This window comes from Ursus americanus, chromosome 8 (genome assembly GCF_024610735.1).
Source record: "Ursus americanus isolate L20-20 chromosome 8, mUrsAme1.1.p, whole genome shotgun sequence".
In the NCBI taxonomy this organism is placed as follows: domain Eukaryota; kingdom Metazoa; phylum Chordata; class Mammalia; order Carnivora; family Ursidae; genus Ursus; species Ursus americanus.
The window spans coordinates 62776564-62798909 of record NC_142134.1 but is presented as its reverse complement, the minus strand read 5'-3'; the positions used below and the strand labels follow the sequence as shown (position 1 = coordinate 62798909).

At 36.5% G+C, this 22346-nt stretch overlaps 1 protein-coding gene across 4 annotated transcripts in view; it reads left to right on the top strand.

The window, feature by feature from the left end:
- STIM2 (stromal interaction molecule 2) overlaps positions 1-22346 on the top strand; it is a 138458-nt gene that overhangs the window by 32873 nt on the left and 83239 nt on the right. Inside the window, exon 1 of one of the 4 annotated variants that reach the window (XM_045799277.2) lies at positions 13483-15837. The exons of the other annotated variants lie outside the window; for them this stretch is intronic. The gene's annotated coding sequence lies outside the window, so the exon portion shown is untranslated. Of the gene's footprint in view, positions 1-13482; positions 15838-22346 lie in introns of those variants that run through there. 4 annotated transcript variants of the gene reach the window in all.

The window sequence follows — 22346 nt, the reverse complement described above, 5'->3', positions numbered from 1 at the left end:
TCGGCTCAGGGCGTGATCCTGGCGTTCTGGGATCGAGCCCCGTGTCGGGCTCCTCTGCTGGGAGCCTGCTTCTTCCTCTCCCACTCCCCCTGCTTGTATTCCCTCTCTCGCTGGCTGTCTCTCTCTCTGTCAAATAAACAAAATCTTTAAAAAAAAAAAAAGAAATAATCACCAAACTCAGTGTATTAGCTATCTGTACTGCTGCATAGTAATACAAACTCAGCTGCTTAAAACAATGTACACTTTTATCTTAGGGTTTCTGTTGGTCAGGTGTCTTGGCATGGCCTAACTGGGTTCTCTGTGCAGAGACTCATAAGGCTGAAATCAAGGTGTGGGTTGGGCTGCATTCTCATTTGGAGCTTGGAGTTTTCTTCCAGGCTTATTCAGATTATGTAACTTTCTGATTTTCATTTAGCGTAATGGCCTTAACATCCATTTAGATTGTTGATTGTATCAGTAGTTTGTTCCTTTTTACTGTTGAGTAGTATTCCATCATATGGATGCACCACAGTTTGTTTAGATATTCACCTAAGGAAGGACATTTGGGTTGTTTTCAGTTGGGCCAATTACAGATAAAATTCTTACATTCACATTCAGAATTTTGTGTGAATATGTTTCCATTTCTCTAGAAGTAATGCCAAGGAACGCAATTGATGGATCATACAGTAAGTGTATGTTTAACTTTCTAAGAAACTGCCAGACTGATTTCCAGAGTGGCTGTACCATTTTACATTCTCATCAGCAAAGTATAAGAGATACAGTTTCTCTGCATCCTTGCTGGTGTCTGGCTGTATTGGTATTTTTTTATTCTGCCCATTTTAATAGATATGTGGTATTATCTCATTGTGATTTTAATTTGCATTTTTCTAATGGCTGGTAATGTTGAGCATCTTTTCATATATTTATCTGTCTTCTCTCTGTCTTCTCACGTCTTTGAATTTTTGAATTGAATTTTGATTGGTTTTTATATGGACATTTGCAAATAAATATAGAAGTTGAGACAGTAGCCTAATGAACCCCTATTATGGAGCTTCAGCTGCATATTTAGCCCTTTTTTTCTTTTGAGTATTTCAAAGCAAATCAGGTACCTAGATTTCATGACATTTCACTTGTAAGAAATTTGTGTAAGAGATGCATTTCTCTTACAAGGATTTTTGAAAACTATAACCACCAGGGCATTACTTAATTTAACAATAATTCCTTGACATCTAATATTAATAACTGATAATATTAGTGTGTAGTTAATATATATTGGTAATGATATGTATTAGTAACTAGTACATACTAAGTATGTATTAGTAATGGATAATAGATAATACTTAGTGAGTATTTACATTTTTTTGTTTCAAAAATGTATTTTTAAAAATGGTATGTTGGAATTAGAATTCAAACAAGATCATTTAGTTATATACTCTTTTTTGACAATATTCCCTCCTTTTTTTCCTTCAGGCAGTTGATTTGTTGGAGAAATTGGGTCGTCTTCTAGAGTAATTTGGATTTGGCCAATTCCTTTCTCTTTGTATCATTTAACTTGTTCTATCCCCTTGTTTTAGTCCCTAAAATGATAGGAAGATTTAGTGTTTTATTTAGATTAGGGTTCAGATTTTTGGAAAAGAATCTTCACAGGGGTACTGTGTACTCCTTTTTGCAGTGCATGCAGGCACATAATGTTTGGTTGTTTCACTTTTCAGACTACAAGGTGAGATCAGTTGGGTCAGGTATTGTCAGTCCTACCCCTACATTTAACAATTCTCCACTCATTTTTTTTACCTAATGGTTATAGCTTCCAGTGATGTATGTTGCCTAGATTCAAATTTTATTTGGGATTGTAGAACGGTGATTTCTTAGTTTAGTTACTCTTGCATTTATTTACCGGACTTTCTTTTTATTTGGTGGACTTTCAAGAACATTTATGACTGTTTTGGTTTTCATAAAATGTGTTCATACAGGAAAAGCAGGAAAAATGCCCAATTCAGTACCGTCCCCTCACCTCTTTATCAGTTCTCAGAGCAGTGACTTGGTACCCAAGCAATCTACAGAAGACACCAGTGAGATATTTTGTCCTCCATCATTTTCTTTGTGTATCATTTTGAATTTGTGGATTTTTAAAAAGGTATTTCATGTTTTTCAATGACATTTTCTTTGAAACTTCACTTTCTATTTGTAAGTGTTTAGAAATACAACTGATTTTTGTACATTGATCTTTTTAATCCAGCAACCATGCTAAATTCTTGTTTATTTAGATTTTATCATCTGCAGATGACAGTTTTTTTATTCTGCTTCTGCTTTTCAAGTCTTTATACCTGTCATTTCTTTTTCTTTCCTTATTGTAGTGGTATAGCACTCCAGTACTATTTTAATAGAAGTGGGATAATGCAGCCCTTTTCTTGTCCCTTACCTGAGAGGCAACGCTTCAGTATCTCACTATTAAGAATGTAGTTTGTTATCAGGTTAAAGATGTTCCCTTATATCACTATACATTTTATCATGCATTAATATCTAATTTTATGGACAGCTTTTCTGCATCTGTTCCCATGATCATGTGAGTTTTCTACCTTTAATCTGTTAATATGAATTACATTAATTGATTTTCTAATGTTAAGCCAGTCTTCCATTCCTGGAATAAACTCAACTTTGTCATGATGCATTATTATCCTTTTTGTAGGTTATGGAATTTAATTTGCTAATATTTTATGATTTTTACATTTATGTTCACAAGTGAGTCTGGCTTTATAATTTTCATTTCTGGTACTGTTTTCTTGGTTTTGGTACTAGTGTTAAGCCATCCTCATAAAACGAGTTTAGGAGAAGTTTCTTCTTTCTGTTCTCTGTAAGAGTTTGTTTTAAGAGTGGAATTCCTTTTTCTTGATTATTTCTAGAACTTACTCATAAAACCATCTGGGCTAGGAATTGTCCTTGTGGGAAAAGTTCCCAGGTGGTTTAGTTTTTAGTTCTTTGAAGAATAGTAAGGTAAAAGTAGTATATTCTTGTGGTAACAGGCTAGTAGCTAAAAGTGAAAAATTCAGTTGCTGATTACTATTTTTTACTGATTGTTTTGAGTTAAACTGTTTTGTCTTCAGTTTTTTGAGGTATAGGTTACATACTTTTTGTTTGTAAATAATTACATTTATTTTGAATATTACTACATTTTGAAAAATAGGTTATTTACTTTATTTCTTTAATACAGTTAAGATTTGTGTTTTAAGCGTCTTAAGTTTGTAAGATTTCTGAATAACGAATCTTTGAGGACTCTTTAGAGGACTTTCAGCCAGTTACCTAAGTTCAACTTCTGGCTCTGCCAGTTACTATCTGGAGTATCTCTCTAACTCTCTGGGCCTCAGATCTCTCATTTGTAAAACAAATAGCTACTTCACATAGTTTTCATGAGCATAAACTGAGAAGTGCTTTATAAACCATAAGCTGTATAAATGAAAGGTTTTGAAGATAGTGAATATAGGTGAAGTGTTAAAAAAAGGGAGTTGGAGGAACCTTTAAGATCTGTTTAAGTCTCTCCATTTGATAGGAAGTAGACGTGACACACGTATGTGCAGAGCTGAGTGCAGAGTTCAGACTTCCTGTTTCCCAAATCACTGAGCTTTTTCTATTTTGTCTTCCTGCAAATTGAATACTGGGTACTTGAGAGAAACTTTACTTCTTTAGGTACGCGGTTGAGTGTATCATTCCTAAGAGGTTGGGGAGAAAAGTACATGTGACATTAGGGAGAAAAAGGAATTTTAAGACTTTAGTTTCTTAAGTTACCCGTAATTAAAAGTGCTGTCAAAGTAGTTATTGATCCCCCCCCCCCGAATTTAGACAAAGAGAGCCTTGTTATACTTTTCAGGGATTAAAATTCATCTAATACAGTAAGAAGTAAGGCCCTGTGTGGTTGCCACATGACTTTGTACTTGAAATTCAGTTGAAATTTTACTTGAAAAACCTTTGCTTTAGTATAATTTTAGTAAAATCTTACCTTACATTTAACGTGAAAACTTTCAAACTAATTGTATTTGTGAAAGGTGGTTCCTTGAAATCTAACTTGACTACTTGATTCCTTATTCTCTCTGTAGGCTCAAAAAAAAGTTTCCTTCAAATTCTTAAGTTGATACTAATAATGAGGAGGTTTGTTATTATTTGAGCTTTGAAAATTCAATATATTTTGTAGTGTTTGTAGTGTCTAATACCCAGGAGGGGACTTTTTTCCCTCCCTTTTTCTCACTGTGGCAGTATATTGGAGATGCCAGGCTGCACCACACTCCTCCCTCCCCAGCCCTCCGTAAGATGCAGTACACCTTTCACTTGGTGACCCTTACCTCCATTTCTGCTGTCTACTCTCATTTAAGAATTTACTCTTCTTCCCTTCTTACCCTTCCTCTCCCAGAAAGTCTCTTCCCTGGGTGAGACACTAGGGACATATTGAAGGGAGTATCCCAGGTTTGATGAGGGACTTCTAAAATCCCAGATGTCTTTGTAGAAAATGTGTTCCATATTTTCATTGAAGTTTTAAATATTTTACTTAAGTCATTTTGATCACATTTGTATTTTTTTTTTTTAGAGGTAATACCATCAAATACTAGATTTGTCAATAGTTGTTTTGAATAAAAAGTTTCTGGGAATTGAGGCAGTGTTCTTTTTGTTTAAATACTAATTTCTATGAGATTCACTGTGCATTTATATGAAACTAAATATACTTTTGTTGTCTTAAAGTTGGAGGTCAGTTTAATGTTAACAGTTTAGTTTTTATAGGCTTGTGACTAGTTTTTTCCTCCTGAAAAACAGGACATTTTCTTTAAATAAAACTCATTACCTATATATCCTTATCACAAAGGTAGAACTTACACCTGACATCGAGGAGGTTTGGTTCCTTTATGTAATAAATGTTAATTTCTTTTTTGGGTTTAATGGATGTTGTTAGCTGCACTATGATTCTACAAGTTGTCTTGAACTGTGTATTATTCTTCATATTTTTTCATTGCTAGTGAATTAGGGTGAATATTTTATGCTAATTTTGCCGCTGAGATAGCAGAGAACCAAAGATGTTAAGAGGTTTTCTAAAGATTACATAGTTAATAAATAGTGGAATTGCGATTTGAGCTCAGGCCTGACTAGAATTGGTGGTGGTGTGATTATTTAGGGAGAATGCTGGTTGATAGGTAGAGTCACTTGCTGTTGTAATAGTTACACATAAACTGCTGTGAGAGGGGAGAATTGGAAATACCTGTTAGGAAGGTCAGGAAGGCTTTACAGAGAGGGTGAATCCCTGGGAAGTGATTCTTCAGAGATCAGATTGTGTCTTGTGTTTCATGCTGTAGAGATTGGACTTTATTCTTTGGGGGATAGGGAGGTCCTGAAGGATTTCAGCAGGAGGGATGATGTGACCAGTGCATATTCTAAAAAGATACGGTGGCTGTAAAACAGGGCACATCTGTAGTGTGGTGGTGCTAAAGGTAGGGACACCATTAGAAGGCTGTGGGGGAGTGATGAGGTTATCTCTGATAGCAGTGGTGGAGAGATGGACGGGGCGACCTGGACTTGAGCTTTTAATAGTCAGACAATATACAGATGTTGTTCCCACTCATTTCTCTTCCCTGTCAAAAATAGAGTGAAAAGTCTATTTTTAGAAGATTGAATCAGTGCTGGTCTGCAAAGAACTTTGCTCTTGTTAAGAGTATAGCCACATTTAGGATAGAAATCATATCTTTTAGTGACAAAATTGTTTCCTTAGATGGAATCTAAATTTATGCCTGGATTATGGTAATAATGTAAGACTTTTCAGTATAGGATCTACACTGTGACGTCATTTCAGGAAGCAAAGCTAGTATTACTTAAAATGATCACCATTTTATGAATGACTTCTTTCATTTCATTCTAGATCATTCTAAATCATTTCTTAGAAATGCCTGATTGAGTTCTGTATGCAGAAAGAATGCAGTGATTGTCCGTCTTTTTGACAACATGTCCTCATTGGCCAATTTCTACCTATTCGATGCCACCCTGCCTCATGTTTTTTCCTCATATCCTAAGGTGGGAGGGAGCTGTTGCAGTGTTCCAATCTGTCATGTGGTAGGTGGAGTTTTCTTGGATTATCTGTAAGAACAGTCTTCCTGTTGTTAATGGGGCCAAATAAATAAATAAATAAATAAAAGGGCTTATAATAATATGAGTTTAGTTTTCAGTATGTAATCATTTATAAATGTATGTATCTGGGTGTATCTTTCTCTAAAATTATAAAATACAAAGGAAAATCGTAGTTACCTTTATGCTTGGTAATGAATAAGATCTTTTCCTGTTGATGACATCTCTATTTAATGGAGGCTGCATACTGTGGTGGAAAGAGTGGAGAGTTCCAGGAGTTAGTAAAATTTACGTTGTAATATTTATGCAATCTGCCTCATTCTATCTCACCTCATTGGTATAGCCTTACAGTTTAGACCTCATTGCTTGAGATAAAATTACTTGATTCCTTGCCTCCAATCCACTGTCCTTAAAGCCACATTCTGCAGGTACTACTTATGTACTGTACAGTATGGCATATTCTGTACAAAACACATACCTGACACTGTCCCAGCCATGTCTCCCTGAGTCTCTTATTGCTAATGAGTTGTGACATAAATATAGTGGCTCCTTGAGCATTTAATTTCCATGAGCTCTTGCTAGCTCAATATTTTACACACATATACCCCTCCCCGCCAACACATAGGTGTTTGATTTTTGTAAAATATTTTAATGAGTTTATTTCTTAATATGCTTCAAGTACCATTTTACTTATTTACTTAATTTCTTGTAATTAGTATTTATTAAAATACCTGATACAGATACATGTTAATTGAGGCAGGGATATAAAATTATGAAAAGATAGAAGATAGCACATATAAGTGATAATGAATAAAGTAGCCCAGATTTCTGTCAACTGTGTTCATAATTTTGAAGGCCAAATTTTGCTGAGGCTTGTAGAGAGTGCTGAGAATGATAAAAGGCATTTTGGAATGTTATGTTTGGAGAAAAAAACAAGGCAGCAATTATTTCTGATCCTGTTATGATAGTAGATGACAATAGAAGGCCAAACGCTTCACCACCCATTGAATTCTCTCTTTTGTTAGAAAGATAATTGATTGAAAATGGTAGATATAAGTTATTGAGAGAGAATATGATGAGAAAGGAACTAACTGTTCTCAATGGTCAGGATATTTTCATTCTAAGGTTTGAAAATAACTAATTATCTTATTTTCATGATCTCTGAGCAATCATGGAGACTAGGAATGGTATGTGAAAACTGACAGGTTTTTTTTTTAAACATTTTTTTTGGAGATATAATTGGCATATAATAAATGGTTCCTATTTAAAGTGTACAATTTGGTAAGTGTTAACATTTGTATACACCCATATAACCGTCACCACTGTCAAGGTAATGGATATAACCATAATCCTCCACAGTTTCCTCATACCCTTTGGAAGAGAAAACTGAGAAGCAGCAGTGAGTGAGGAGGAAAAAAGAATATTATGTTGTCCTGGAAACTGAATAAAGAAGAGAATGATCAACTGTGGCAGATGATTACTGATAGGCCAAGAAACAGGAGCGATGTGAATTGACCATTGGATTTAGTAAGGTAGAGATTATTGGTGATTTTGACCAGTAGTAGTTTTGGTGGTGTGGTGAGCGTGTAAGCCTGATGGGAGCGTATTTTAAGACAGAGAGGGAGGAGAGAAATTGGAGATGGTAAGTTAGCAATGTTTTCAAGATTTTCTGCAAAGGAGAACAAAGAAATGGAGTAGTAATGCAGTGGCGTTGAGAATATTTTGTCCCTCCCCCCCTTTTTTTAAAGGATGAGAGGTGGAAAAAAAACAATGTTTATATTCTGATGGTAGTGATTCATTGAGAGCAAAATGTTAAGTGTGAATTTCTGGCATAGTGCTCTTGAGAGGCCAGATGGGATGAGGTTTAGTTCATGAATGTAGGGATTGTCTTTATGTAGAAACTTGGATAATTCATTTGTGGCTACAGGCAAGAGACCCAGTTTGAAGTGTAGCTGTTGGGAGGTCGTTCAGCGTGTGATGTGAGTTTACAGAAATTCTCTTATGAATGATTTGTGTAATTTTTTTTCTTTTTCTTCTGGTGAAGTACAGAAAGCAGAGTCTTTGCTGTGAATGAGAATGAGGAGAAGGCATTGAGGATCAAGAAGGTGTGAAATAGAGTACGAATGTGAATTGGCCTGGGTGTTAGAGTTTGATTGCCTGGTCAAGTTAAGGGTGCAGTTGAGGTCTGTGATTATGGACCATGCTCAGCTATGTTTAGATGCATGGGTGCAGGGACAGAGTAGGTGGAGAATCAGATTTTTACCATGGTTATGGCTTTGCTAATAACTAAGTGTAACATAGTGAGAAATGGGCCAGGGACTTGAGTGTGTTTGCAGAGGAGTAATTATAATAAGTGACCATGGATTTTGCTATGAAAGGAGGGGAGAGAAGACATTAAAGGGTGAGGAACAGTAGTCCCCACAAGAGATGATGGTGACTCTGAATGGGGCGAAGTCTGGATAATGTTTTGAAGGTAGAACCAACACATTTTCTGTGGTTGGATTTTATGTGTGTGAGGGTTGTAGTCAAGAATGACCTTAGGGGTGCCTGGGTGGCTCAGTTGGTTAAGTGTTGACCCTTGGTTTTGGCTCGAGTCATGATCTCTGGGTTGTGAGATTGAGCCTGGTGCTCAGCAGGGAGTCTGCTTGAGCTTCTTTCTCTTTGCCCCTCCCCCCACTTGTGTGCTCTGGCATGCTAGCTCTCTCTCAAATAAATAGATACATCTTTAAAAAAAAAAAGGGGGGGGGGGGAGCCTGGGTGCGGTTCAGTTGTCTCAGTGTCTGCCTTCAGCTTAGGTCATGATCCCAGGTCCTGGGATCGAGCCCTACATCGGGCTCCCTGCTGGGCAGGGAGTCTGCTTCTCCCTCTTCCCTCTGCCACTACCCCTGCTTATGTTCCCTCTCTCTCTCTCTCTCTCTCTGTCAAATAAATAAATAAAATCTTAAAAAAAAAATGACCGTGGAGTTTTTGGTCTTGAGCGGTTATAAGAATAGCGTTATTGTCAGCCAAAGTGCTTGGTACTTTGTCACATTCAGTGGTTTGGTTATTTTTTGTTGATTTGATTTTTCTATATAAAACGGAAAATTTTCTAGTGTAATTAAGATAGGCAAAAATAAATAAATATAAATCAGCTTAATCCATGATCACTCATTCAGTTTCTGTGTTGATCCACTCATTCAGTAAATACTTGCGTGTTTGCTGTAGGTGATGGGAATATGAACAAGACACATAATTAAAGTAATTATATTGGTTTTAGTTCAAATTGAGAAATGAAAATTCAGAAAATTTGTGAAATAAAAGGAATTAGCATATCTTAATAAATGAAAATTTATATTATCTTTGTACTGAACTGCTAAATGTCTGGCTCAGTTGACTGTATTTAGGCCAGTTTTTTATCTTTTAATACTCTTCCTCCAGGAACTTATATTATCCTGCAGTTATTTTTTAGGTTACAATAATTTAAAATAACTTAAGGTATTAATAGCGTATTCCAAAAAAATATAAAGTAAAAGTAAGTTTGAGGGTTAATGAATTGAAATTTGACCATATGAGAAAATCTTTTTCTTTACTGGCACTTGATACATTGTTTGGAGCAGAAATGACGTTCTTCCAGTTGATTGAGCATTTTCCAAAGTTTAAATCTATACTAAGTGGAAGGAATTGTTCCGTTTTAAAGAATATGCAGAAAAACACTGCACATTCTTTGGGGCTAATTCTTTCAGTTGAGTCATGTGTGCCCTGAGTTTTGGACAGTGGTAGAATTATTGGAGAAAGTGTATATACTTTCCTAAGGGAAACATCTCTGAATAGGAAGGTCAGTATTAATTCGTGTGCATATATTTTGATATATTGATTAAATAATTTCATTACTTTCAGTGTTACCTTCAATGAAATCTGGTGTTTAGAGAGAACCCCTAAAAGTTGATTTGTTGATGACAGGACATCATTACTACCGAAGAGCTGACATAAACACTTTTAGGGAACGGAGGTTCCTCTGGGACGTGTTTCTGTTTGCCATACTGGTTAGGAGCAGTGTTGGCTGCATGTGAGGAATCTCCAGTAACCTCCGTAATTCTGAACTCTACTTTCATATTTCAAAGCAGAAATAGATGTTAGAATTATATGGTGTGAAAAATCATGTGTAAAGATAGATAGAAAAGACTATATTGGAGACTGAAATTAATTAATGATCTTTAGAATTAGCAGCCATTTCGCTCATATACTAACAGATGCTTTGCCTGATTCTGCTTTTTTGCATGAGGCCCTTTACAAGCTTCTTAACAAATGCTGACATCTCCAGTTTCTCTCCGTTGCTTTTGGGTGTCTTTTTTTGGGGGGCGGGGGATAGCTTTTGGATGTCTTAAAAGGAATCGTTTTGTCTGTGAATATCTTAGCATTAGAAAATGTTCACTGGAATTCTTAAGGTATACAAAAGCAGTGAGTGAAATGAAAGGTATGGGGTATGGGCATCTGACATGAAGGAACAAAAGAAACATTGACAAAAACAAAAGCAGTTTTTCTGATAAAATTGACATCCCTTGATGGCCTTTTTATCTATTTTTATCTTTTTAAAGATTTTATTTATTTGAGATAGAGTGAGAGCGAGTGAGAGAGAGAGAGAGAGAGCATGAGCAGGGGGAGGGGCAGAGGGAGGGGGAGAAGCAGGTTCTCCACTGAGCAGGGAGCCCGATGTGGTACGTGATCCCACGGCCCGGGTATCGGGTATCATGACCTGAGCTGAAGGCAGACACTTAACCGACTGAGCCACCCCGATATTGGCCTTTTTAATTGAATTACTCCTAAGTTAGATATAGGTGTAGAATAGATGATGTAGATTAGATCTCCCCAGGGCTTCAGTGGTGAACCAGGAGAGCTGTTACCTTTGGTCTTAAAACTTTTTCAATACCAGGTTTACTTTCTTTTCAAGTTCATGCTTAAAATGTTATTATGTACTCAATTATTTCAGGATTTCTTTACACTGATGTGCTTAATCTTCATGGTTCATCCCTGTAGAACTGGCAGTTCTCACGAATATTATCCACAGCTCTAAGTAGATATGCAGTGCAGGAAAACAGTTAGTGGATCTGACCACATGAATATAAATTTAAAATGCAGACTGTCTTTTGGTGACTTATCTCAATCTCAGTTTGCTTACTTTAAAAATATAAATAGTAATATGTTTCATTATTAATATAAAAATTAGAATTAATATGTTAAGAGAAACGACAACAGAATCTGGTATATGGTAGGTACTCAGTATTTATTAGCAAATAAAAATTCACAAAACGTCAGGGAAAAAACGAGGCTTTAAAAAAATTCTGGGCAGATATTTTCTTCAAAATTCAGAGATACCTTTATAATATTTTCTGCTTTGGTGTTTTAATTACCAGTAAGGATTTCAGTAAGCTTTTTAGCTACACGTTTTTACATAGGAGCCCTGTATGTTGGAAGCTGAGTTTGTAAACCTTTACTGTGTGGAGGGTTTTATGAGACTTCCCCTTCCCAAAACAAAACAAAACAAAACAAAACCAGTGGCTATCTGTTTTGGGAGGTGATTTCCATAAGAGAAAGGCTTAGTTGGTGGTTTCTTTCGACATTGTCAACTTAGAAATATTTGATTTACAAATATCCTAATTATCAAGTCTCTGGTGGTGGCCTCATTTCTCTTCTGTGACTACCATCACAAGTGCACATATGCATGGCACTCACCTCTTTCACTGAGTGAAGTATAACTTTGTAAATCTTTCTTCCATTATTATAGAACAGTACATGGAAGGGGAATTACCCATTTTTTGTTGCTGAAACCAAATTGGTGGGGCAATGAATTCTGCTTCCCAGTTGGAAATGTGAATTTGTTTTCACTTAGAAACAGTAAGAACTTTCTAAAATAATTGTTTGAACAAACTAATCATGTAAGGACAGGGTAAAACTTATACCTAAATGAGTGTTTTTCTTTTTCAGTATAGTAATCTTTGGAGATTAAATACTCATAGTAAGTACTGCTTTTTAATGAACCTGCTTTTAGAATTTTTGTTTTGGAATTTGCTTTCAGAATATTCTTTTGCGGTATTTTTAGAAATAGGAGGTCTTTTTCTTTTGACGTACTATGGGAGATGGGGAAAAATTAAGTTCTTTTGAATTTCAGCAGAATAGTTAACCAGCTCTTTGACTTTGGGCATATTGCTTTGCATATGAGAATTTGGTTTATTCATCATGGAAAGAAGAAGCGTGATCCCAACATGGCATGGTTGTTGAGAGAAGTTGAATTAGATAACCAAGTAAAGCACCTGGCATGTGTTACCCGATAAATGCTCTATTCCCTCTTTATCTTTTCTCCTTGTCTTTTAGTGTCTATTTGGTTTTCGAATCAACCAAAAGATAGAGTTAAGTCTAATTTAGAAAAATGATGTGTTTTTTTTTTTTTTTTTTAGATTTTATTTATTTATTCGACGGAGATAGAGACAGCCAGCGAGAGAGGGAACACAAGCAGGGGGAGTGGGAGAGGAAGAAGCAGGCTCCCAGCAGAAGAGCCTGACGTGGGGCTCGATCCCAGAACTCCGGGATCACGCCCTGAGCCGAAGGCAGACGCTTAACGACTGAGCCACCCAGGCGCCCCTAGAAAAATGATGTTTTTGATGTCTGTTAAAGTAATAGTAATATCATAAAAAGCCTAGACTTAGATTGCAGGAGGCTTGGTGTTGTGCTGTTGATTAGCTAATGCCCTCACTTTTCTGGATAATAGTAATAGGTATCTACTGAGTGTTGTCTGCTGAGTTCCAAACATGTTCCACACACTGTGTTAGGTGTTTTATCTGTAGATGTCTCATTTAATTCTAACATCAACTTGACAAAAGTTGCTGTCTATTCCCATTCTACACATCAGTAAGTTAAGGCAAAGAAGTTAAATGACTTTCCTGAGGTTGTACAGTAAGTGGCAGGATGTGAATGAATTAAAAGTTCTTTTCCTGGGACCTGGGTGGTGAAGTCGGTTGAAAGCTTCCGACTCTTGATTTCGGCTCAGGTCTGATCCTCACGGTCCTGAGATCGAGCCCTGTATTGGGCTCAGCACTGTGTCTGCTTGACTTCCTCACCCCCTCCTTTTCTCTCTCTCTCAAATAAATCTTTAAAAAGAAAGTTATTTTCCTTGTATAGACTCTTCAACCTTTCTTTCTGTAAAATTGGGATACTAATTTTATTTTATGTGGTTGTGGTTAAGTTCTTGCTCTGTGAAAGAAGTGTAACGGTGTCTTGCTCTTGGATCAATGCCAGGCAGTAACAACAATGTTCTCTTTCAAAGTGTTGATACAGATAAGATTAAGATAGTATTAATGATCTTTGCTTTCTATAGCTTGTGTTTGGTTGTAGCTTTTTTCTTTATTGTGTAAAATATACATATAATGGAAAATGTTACCATTTTAATTACACAATTCAGTGTCATTAGGTACATTCATAGTGTTCTGGTTGTCCCTTTGATTTATCATATTCCCTCCAAAACAACACAAAATAAAAATAAGCAAAGTTATTGCACTATTCTGTGCATATAATGCTTCTAACTGAAATGTTAGTGTTTGTGGTGTCCCGGGAAACTAGTAGTCAGTAAATCAGTTCACTCGTTTACTTTTTTTTTCTTTTTTATGTGTAGTCAACGTTATTTTCGCGCATATGATAGATGTAGCTAATGTTATAAACAGATATATTACTACTTTCTAGGAACTTATACTATAAAGCACAATGGAAATAGGCAGCTGCCAGTGAATGCGGAGAGAAATTCAGTTGCAAAAATACTCATTTATTTAAATACATTGAAGGAACATATTGGTTAAACGTGAACATATATGAAGATATTTTTTGGATGAGGGATGTGTTGGTAAGTGAATTTCATATTAAGATAGTTTCAAGGCAGAGGTATTCTCTTCTGTCTCTTACCTTTAGAGAGGCTCTTTGAGATTAGCAGGAACTGTTTGAGGTGGCAAGGACAAGATGCTTTTTGTTGGTGGGGGAATAAGTGGAAATGAAGTAATCAGAAGATGATAAATTGAAAAATGTTCCTGGGAAGTGCGAAGGGACCTCAGTAAGTGAGTTTGTATAGGATGGTCTGTTTAAAACGTTTGGAAGGTATAGTTGAACTAGGCACTTTCTTTAAGGGAAATTTTTAGCCAAAAATCAGGGGAAACTTCTTTCTTTTTATAAGAGTAGAGGCTAATTAATAGGTACTTTTAATACAAAGCTAGTGATTAAAGAGATTCAGAGCTCCAAGAGGCAGTCATTAGTCAGGAGGGGTCTAAAGTAAAGGCCCTTTATTTTCTGTTCAGTGTAACACTTAACGGCATAATTAGGTACATCTGCAGTGGTTTCTCAGCCCTCTATTGGTAAGGTTTGTTTCCTTTAATGGGTGAGTTTAATTATATGAGTAAATATTAGAGATTCTAGAGTCTTCCACCTGCATTTTTATAGCATCCTGGTATAACATTGTGTATGCCAGTTACAACATTTTCTTTCTCATTTGTTGTTCTGGCATGTAATATGCTCTTAATAAATGTTAGCATATTTTGAATATCTACTCTATACCAAATAATATAATAGATAATGGGTTGAAACTAACTTCTCTCTAAAAAAGTATACAGTGGCCTTTATTAATTACTTACTACATTTTTTGAGAAACATCCATTAATCCTACTATATGCTAGGTGTTGGTGGTATGCTAGACTGGAAATATAAGGGGCAAAAGACTCGCCCTCAAGAGGATATCAGAAGAGAGAAGACATTATTTACTTTTATTTTGAATTTGAATCATATCTTTAGTTTGTTGAAACGTGATACCAAGGAATTATTTCTAAAGATTTTAGAGAACATATATTCTCAAAATATTTAGATTGGAGTATTTAATTTGATAAATGCTTGAACTATTAATGGAAGTACTAAATACAGACAACATTTATTTAAAGAATTTCTCTCAGTGGTGGTAATTAAGAAAATCCTGATCACAAGATTAGTTGCCTGTATGGTAAGCCAAGTTCTTGGCAGTATACGATGTTGCACATTGTTAACAGGCTACAGTCATTGGTTTGTGATTAAGAGTTGGCTGGCTCCCCTTCTTAGTTCTCTTCTGCATGAAATTTGCTGACCTTAAGGGTATTATGGGACGGAAATTAGTTCTAAAGACTGGATTTACTTTTTCAGCTTCAGTTATTTCTGAAGCTCTTGTTTTCTCAGGTTTCCAAACCGTATTCCTTACATATATTGATTGAATGGGATGACAAAATAGAGAATATGGCATAAATATTTATTCCCCTTAAATATGGAAGGCTGAATGGAATCCCATTTAACACATTTTTAAACTGTGTTGTTTGGTTGGCTCAGCCCTTTTTTTTTTTTTAACCTAGACTTGTAGGTATGAAATGTCAATCATATTTGTCTCCTTTCTTTGACTGCGCTCAGTTGTCCCTTCAGTATGACCTTTTCTTTCTACACTGCCGTGATTGTGGCTTATATTCTGTTACTTCCTGCCTGGACTGTTGGAACAGACATTCATTGGTAACAAGCATGTAAACTAAAGTTTCTTCTCTAGATGAAAATAAAACCGACTACATGGGAAAGCATATTTTGAACTTGAAAGCACTACACAAAATATAAGTTGTAATTTCTCTCTGTTACATTTGTCATTATGTCACAGTCCTACTTAAAAATCATCGTTGCTTCTTTTAGACGCCTCTTTCAGTGATTCATCGTCCTTCAGTGGCTGATGGCTCCAGGCTGTCTTTCCAGGTTCGTATCCTGCTGCTCCTCCATCCAGCAGTTGCTAGTGTTTTCTTCCTCTCTTTGGGCGACTGTTGGCATAGCCAAGGACAAGGCTGTTTTCTGCTGTGTGGGACTGGCCCAGGCATTCTAGTTGCTTAACATTCTTGGCTTCCACACCCCTCCCCTGTAAGTCCGTAGCAGCAGTGTGTGGAGAGGTGAGTGTGAGGGGGACAGGCAGAGCACTGGGTGGCACTCTCATGGAGAAAACCAGTCGGTTAGCCAAACTACTCTTTGAGCTCATCTTAGTTCCTGAATGTCATATTGTCCCACCATTTTGCACCAATGCAGAGACCCCTGAGACATCTGTGACATGTGGGTAACCTTCCCTTGAGCCCGTTTATCAACCAAGTATATTCACTGTCATACAGCTTGCCTTAGGTTGAGTCAAAGCCTATTCAAATTCTTGCTTTTTTCTTTTTTCTAACCCCACTTATTAAAAAATCCAATTTCTCTTTCCTAATGCCACCAAAAATATAATTGCTTGCATGTAAAATTCAGGCATCATTTTTATTAGGTGTAGTAATGTTATAGTAGTAATATACATTTAATATATATATGTAATAATATATAGTAATAAAACTGGCTTAGTCTTTCCCCCATGAAGTTTCATCTTTACCATGAGTGTAAAGCCTTGAGGAAGACCATCTTAAATATTTTAAAGTTTCCCTTGATTATTTTTGCATAATATGTTCTTTATTTTGTTTAATAAATATTTAAACAGTAGTATTTGACAATGAGTAAATAGACTTTAGATTCTAGGGGTCCATTGATTGTTTTAATAGGAGAAGTGATGTTAATAGATTTTTACTAATTAGGTCGATTTAATATTAGTGTCATAAAGAGGTAAGATGTTTTGTTGTCATTTTCTACATCTTAATTTTCTCATCAGCCATGTAATTTCTTTTTTTTTTTTTTAAGATTTTATTTATTTATTTGACAGAGAGAGAGACAGCCAGAGAGAGAGGGAACACAAGCAGGGGGAGTGGGAGAGGAAGAAGCAGGCTCCCAGCGGAAGAGCCTGATGTGGGGCTTGATCCCAGAACTCCGGGATCACGCCCTGAGCCGAAGGCAGACGCTTAACGACTGAGCCACCCAGGCGCCCCAGCCATGTAATTTCTTGAAAAGTTTTCCTTTTTCAAACATTTATATTGAAAAACCGATTAGGTTAGTTATTCAATAAACAAATGTTTTTTGAGCACTTGCTGTGAGCCAGGCACTGTTCTAGGCACTCAGGAAAGAACAATGATCAAAACAGAAGCCTGTAATCTCATGATTACATTACAGTGGGGGAATTGGGCGGTAAGCATATATATAAATACATAGTATAGTGCTCTGTGATACAGTACTATGAAGAACATACAGCACATAGAGTCAAAGTGAAGCTATTTTAGGGGGCGCCTGGGTGGCACAGCGGTTAAGCGTCTGCCTTTGGCTCAGGGCGTGATCCCGGCATCATGGGATCGAGCCCCACATCAGGCTCCTCCACTATGAGCCTGCTTCTTCCTCTCCCACTCCCCCTGCTTGTGTTCCCTCTCTCACTGGCTGTCTCTATCTCTGTCAAATAAATAAATAAAATCTTTAAAAAAATAAAAAAAAAAAAACAAAAAAAAAGTGAAGCTATTTTAGATAGGGAAATAAGATGGCCTTTGAGGAGGAACATTTGAGTTTGAATGAAGGTAGTAGTTACCCAACCATGGGTGGATTTGGGAGAAAGAGCTTTGCATGCCAAGGAAACTATAGGAGCTTTCAGTGAGTAATTTAATATTTATTATTAAATATTTATTAATATTTTTTCTCCTTTATATTCACTTTAGAGTAATTCCTCCGTAATCTGGCCCTCATGATATTGTCAGTCTTTTGGTTATCCAATTAAATGAGAATAATAGTACCTACTTTCTAGGAAAGTGAAATGTATAATATATAATTCATATATAGTTAGGTATAATAGACATTCTATAATTAGTAGTTATTGTCATCATTGTTTTGTTAGCATAATAACTATTAGCAGATTATGTTCCTGCCTACGGACATCTTCCTAGAGAACACTTGCTCATTTTTTTTTTTTAAGATTTTATTTATTTATTTGACAGAGAGATACAACCAGCGAGAGAGGGAATACAAGCAGGGGGAGTGGGAGAGGAAGAAGCAGGCTCCTAGCAGAGAAGCCCCATGCAGGGCTTGATCCCAGAACGCCGGGATCACGCCCTGAGCCGAAGGCAGACGCTTAACGACTGTGCCACCCAGGTGCCCCTTGCTCATTTTTTAAGAATAAATGTAAAGATCACTTCTTGAATTTTTTTCTTGCTCTTCATGTAGACAGGATTACTCCCTTAGTTTTGCTACCATTATGTATTTATTATATGTCTGTCATTGCATTTGCCATATTTAACTTTATTTACTTGTTTTCTTTTTTGTGTACCTGGCTTCTAACCTAGAGTCTGGCATCTATATATTTGCTAGATAAATAACTTGTATTCAGAAGTTCATTTATTTGACTTCTAATATTTATGTATATTTAAATCATTCAACAAATATATCAATCATATCAATTGCTGTGGTAATAAACTTACTATCAAGGTTTGTTCAAGGGGAGTGTTGAGGTGAGGATGTTATGAAAAAGAAAGGTAATGGAGAAAGTGTAGGTATATATTCTAGATTGTCAGTATCATTCATGGACTGTCTAGTGATCCCCTTCTGTGGGACACATTTATGCTTCTTGGTGTTCTCAGCTCCTCAGGTCCTGGTAGTATGTGTGGTAGCAAAACTTTATTCTCCTCTGATGTTGGGTACTCTGATCCATTTACGTTCATTATACTGACACTGGAGCGTGGATCGGAATCCTGAAGACTTCATTTGATGCCTAGCTCTGCCGTTTCTGGGGATGTGATCTTGAGCAAGTTACTCATGAATCTCCTTTCCTCATCTGAAAAATGTGTCTCACACCAGGTTGTAGGGATTAAGTTATGTACAGAAAATAGCATTGGTTTCTAGAATGTAATAGATGTTTCATTTTAGGTGAAATCATTAAAAATATTTTTTTAAAGATTTTATTTTTTTAAGAGAGAGAGGGAGAGAGAATCTCAGGCAAACTCCACATAGAGCACAGAGCCCATTGCAGGGCTTGATTTCATGACCCTGAGATCATGACCTGAGCCTAAATCAAGAGTTGGACATTAACCAACTGAAACCCACAGGTGCCCCTGGGTGAAGTCATTTTAATTCATTAAACTGTATTTCTGCAGAATCAGACTGAGCATTTGTTTGAGTAGAGGGAAACAAGTTGGAATTTAACAGTGGTGTTGGTTGCTGACTTTGGTTAAGTTTTATTCTGTTTCAGCTGATTTCTTTTTCCTCAGTAGAAAGTGCTGTTCTTGATTCAGAGAAAAGAAAGGAATACTCATTGTATAATGCAAAAAAGATTTATCACATAGTACAAAGTGAGGGCACGGAGCAGAGGAAATTCGTTTTAATTGTTATGTGGATGTCCAGCACCAAGCACAGGGTGTGGCACATTGCAGGCACTCCGTATCATGTTTAATTGAACAAATGAATTTGGTTTAAGTATCTGAGAAGCATGTTTCTGGCTATGGAATACGTGATACACGCTGGTGCATTTCGGATAGCTAATGTAGACGTCAATGAGATACTGGCAAAGGAGAAGCATTTCGGCATTTTAGCAGTTGTCTTTGAAACCCTTATACCAGATTCATTATATGCACAGATCTTTTGTAACAGTTTGTGTATTTGAAAAGAAATTTAGGTCCGCTAATTTGAGTTAAAATGATCATTTGTGCTGAATTAACCTAGAAGGGAAACAATTGAGAAAGAAATGAAAAAGACTTTAGAACAGGTAATGGAATTCAGGATTCTCAACTATTCTAAGTTAGATTTCTAGTCCTTAAGTCACTGTACCAAAAGGAGATAAAAATTTTTTTTAAAGATTTTATTTATTTATTTGACAGAGAGAGATAGCCAGCGAGAGAGGGAACACAAGCAGGGGGAGTGGGAGAGGAAGAAGCAGGCTCCCAGCAGAGGAGCCCAATGTGGGACTTGATCCCAGAATGCCGGGATCACGCCCTGAGCTGAAGGCAGACGCTTAACGACTGCGCCACCCAGGAGCCCCAAAAGAAGATAAAATTTTATGTGGGGAAATGGATCACTCCTTGCCATACCCTCAGCTCCTGTTTTTCCTTTCCTTCTGCTGCTCCAGCTTGGCAAAACACCAAATCCTAGAGCAATATTCATCATTTCCCTCCTCCATTCCTTGGACGCATGGAGTATTGCAAGCTGCTAGGATTACAGTAGCACTTCCTGACAGCTGTGCCTCCCAGCCTTGCCACCATTCTGTCTGTTTTCCACTGTCACCAGAATGATCTATCTTAAGGAATCTGATTGTGTTAGGCTTCTCCTTGAAAATCCCCTATGGGCTTCTTATAGTTTTCAGGATAAAAATCCAGATTCCTTAGTTTGGAAAATGACTCTTAGAGATCTGGCCCCTTCTTTCCAATCTCTTACCTGATCTCTTTTCTTTTTTCCATATATTCTCTGTATTCTGGACATATTAACTAGTGGCATTTCTCTGAATGTTCGTTTTCTTTTCATGTCACTGAACATATGATGTTTCTTTTTCTAGGCATGCATTTCTCTCCTTTCCTATAGTCATCAACTATAGGACATTTAAAAATTCCCAAGGTTACCTCTAGAAAACATCTGACTTTTCTTTTCCAGTCTGTATTGGTGCCCTTCCTCCATGCTCTCCTAGCACCCTACAAGTGGTGTTTTCAGTGGTCCCTAACCTAATGTAGTATTCCAAATGCTTCTTTTCTCACTAGACTGTGAGTTTTTTTCAAGTACAAGATACTTTTTTTTTTTTTTAAAGATTTTATTTATTTATTTGACAGGGAGACAGCCAGTGAGAGAGGGAATACAAGCGGGGGGAGTGGGAGAGGAAGAAGCAGGCTCTTAGCAGAGAAGCCTGATGCGGGGCTCGATCCCAGAACGCTGGGATCACGCCCTGAGCCGAAGGCAGACACTTAACGACTGCGCCACCCAGCGGCCCCAAGTACAAGATACTTTTTGTTAGCCCTTTAATTCCTCATGCCTGTCACTGGTTTGCACAGTATAGAAGCCTAGAAGTTTATGATTTAGTTTGTATATGAAGTAACAGAATTTATCAGAGACACAAAATTGCCTAGCTAAGTCCTAGTATTATGATCGTGAGAAATAGAACATGGTTCCTGCCTTGTTCATAAGCTCAGTCGTGTGGGCAAAATGACCCATGAAGCAGTTAGAGATTAATAAAGTACAACATCAAATGAGGACTTAGGTTGAATGATTTGAGAATAAAATATAATTGAATTTCAAATTCCTTGGCATTTCATATCTGTTCTTTATTTTTCTCCTTAATACTTACGCTGCTAACATGCTCTGCCTTTTGCATATTTATCTTGTTACACTCACCTTCTCCACTTTGCTGCAAGTTTCATGAGGAATTTTAACTTCTTTTTTCAGTATGGTATTTCCAGTGCCTGACACATGGTATATGCTCAGTAGACATTTGCTGAATGGATGGAATAGTGTTCAGGGAAGGAGCTAATCCCTAGAAGATAATACAGATATAGTACAGAAACACTTCCTGTAGAAGTTAATCCTGAAACAGACCTTGAAAGATAATGTTTTATTAAATAAGTTAATTTAAGTAAAAATATACCAATTTTATTTTTACATGAATTTTTTTCAAATCAGATGTTCCTCCTAATTTTCTTTTAAAGCTTTATAAGGTTTTTAGAGCCCTCATCATTCATTTCTTTTTGAGTTTGACAGGGTTGACAACAAAGCCTATTTAATCAGTGAGTGATGCTAACTACCCCTTGTATACTTATTGCAGTAACACCTTCACTTCACATATTTATTAGCAAAATAAAATATGTAAAAAAAATAGCTCTGCTGGAGGCAATATCACATTGTATTCGGATCCTCTCTATTTCCATATGTTAGGATACCTGGGAGTTTATCTTTTACTTTACATCCATTCAAAATAAGTACAAATGAGTTGGAACTTGTAGGCATATCAGGGTTCTGGTTGTTTTGTGATTGTAATTGTAATTTGTGATTTGTAATTGACCACTGTACCTGCAAGTTCTTAGATTTTAACAAACCGTGATCAGAGTTTTAAATACACACACACACACACACATCATATAACTTAGGAGCATTTCCCCTTTTTATAGTTTCCTTTTCTGTTTGCTTCTCTTCCAAGACTAAAGGAATTAAAATTACGTGTTGAATTAAAACTATTAGAAATGTTAAGTCCTCCAAAGGGTTACACCTGGAACGTGCGTGTAATACAGATTTGCATTATTCTTTTACCAAAAAAGAAAAAAAAAAGTAATTGGTTTCTAGTAGTGGCTTCTTGGAATTTTTTCCTAAGCACAGAATTAGGTTATTTCTTAGACCATTATAGCTGCAGTAGATCT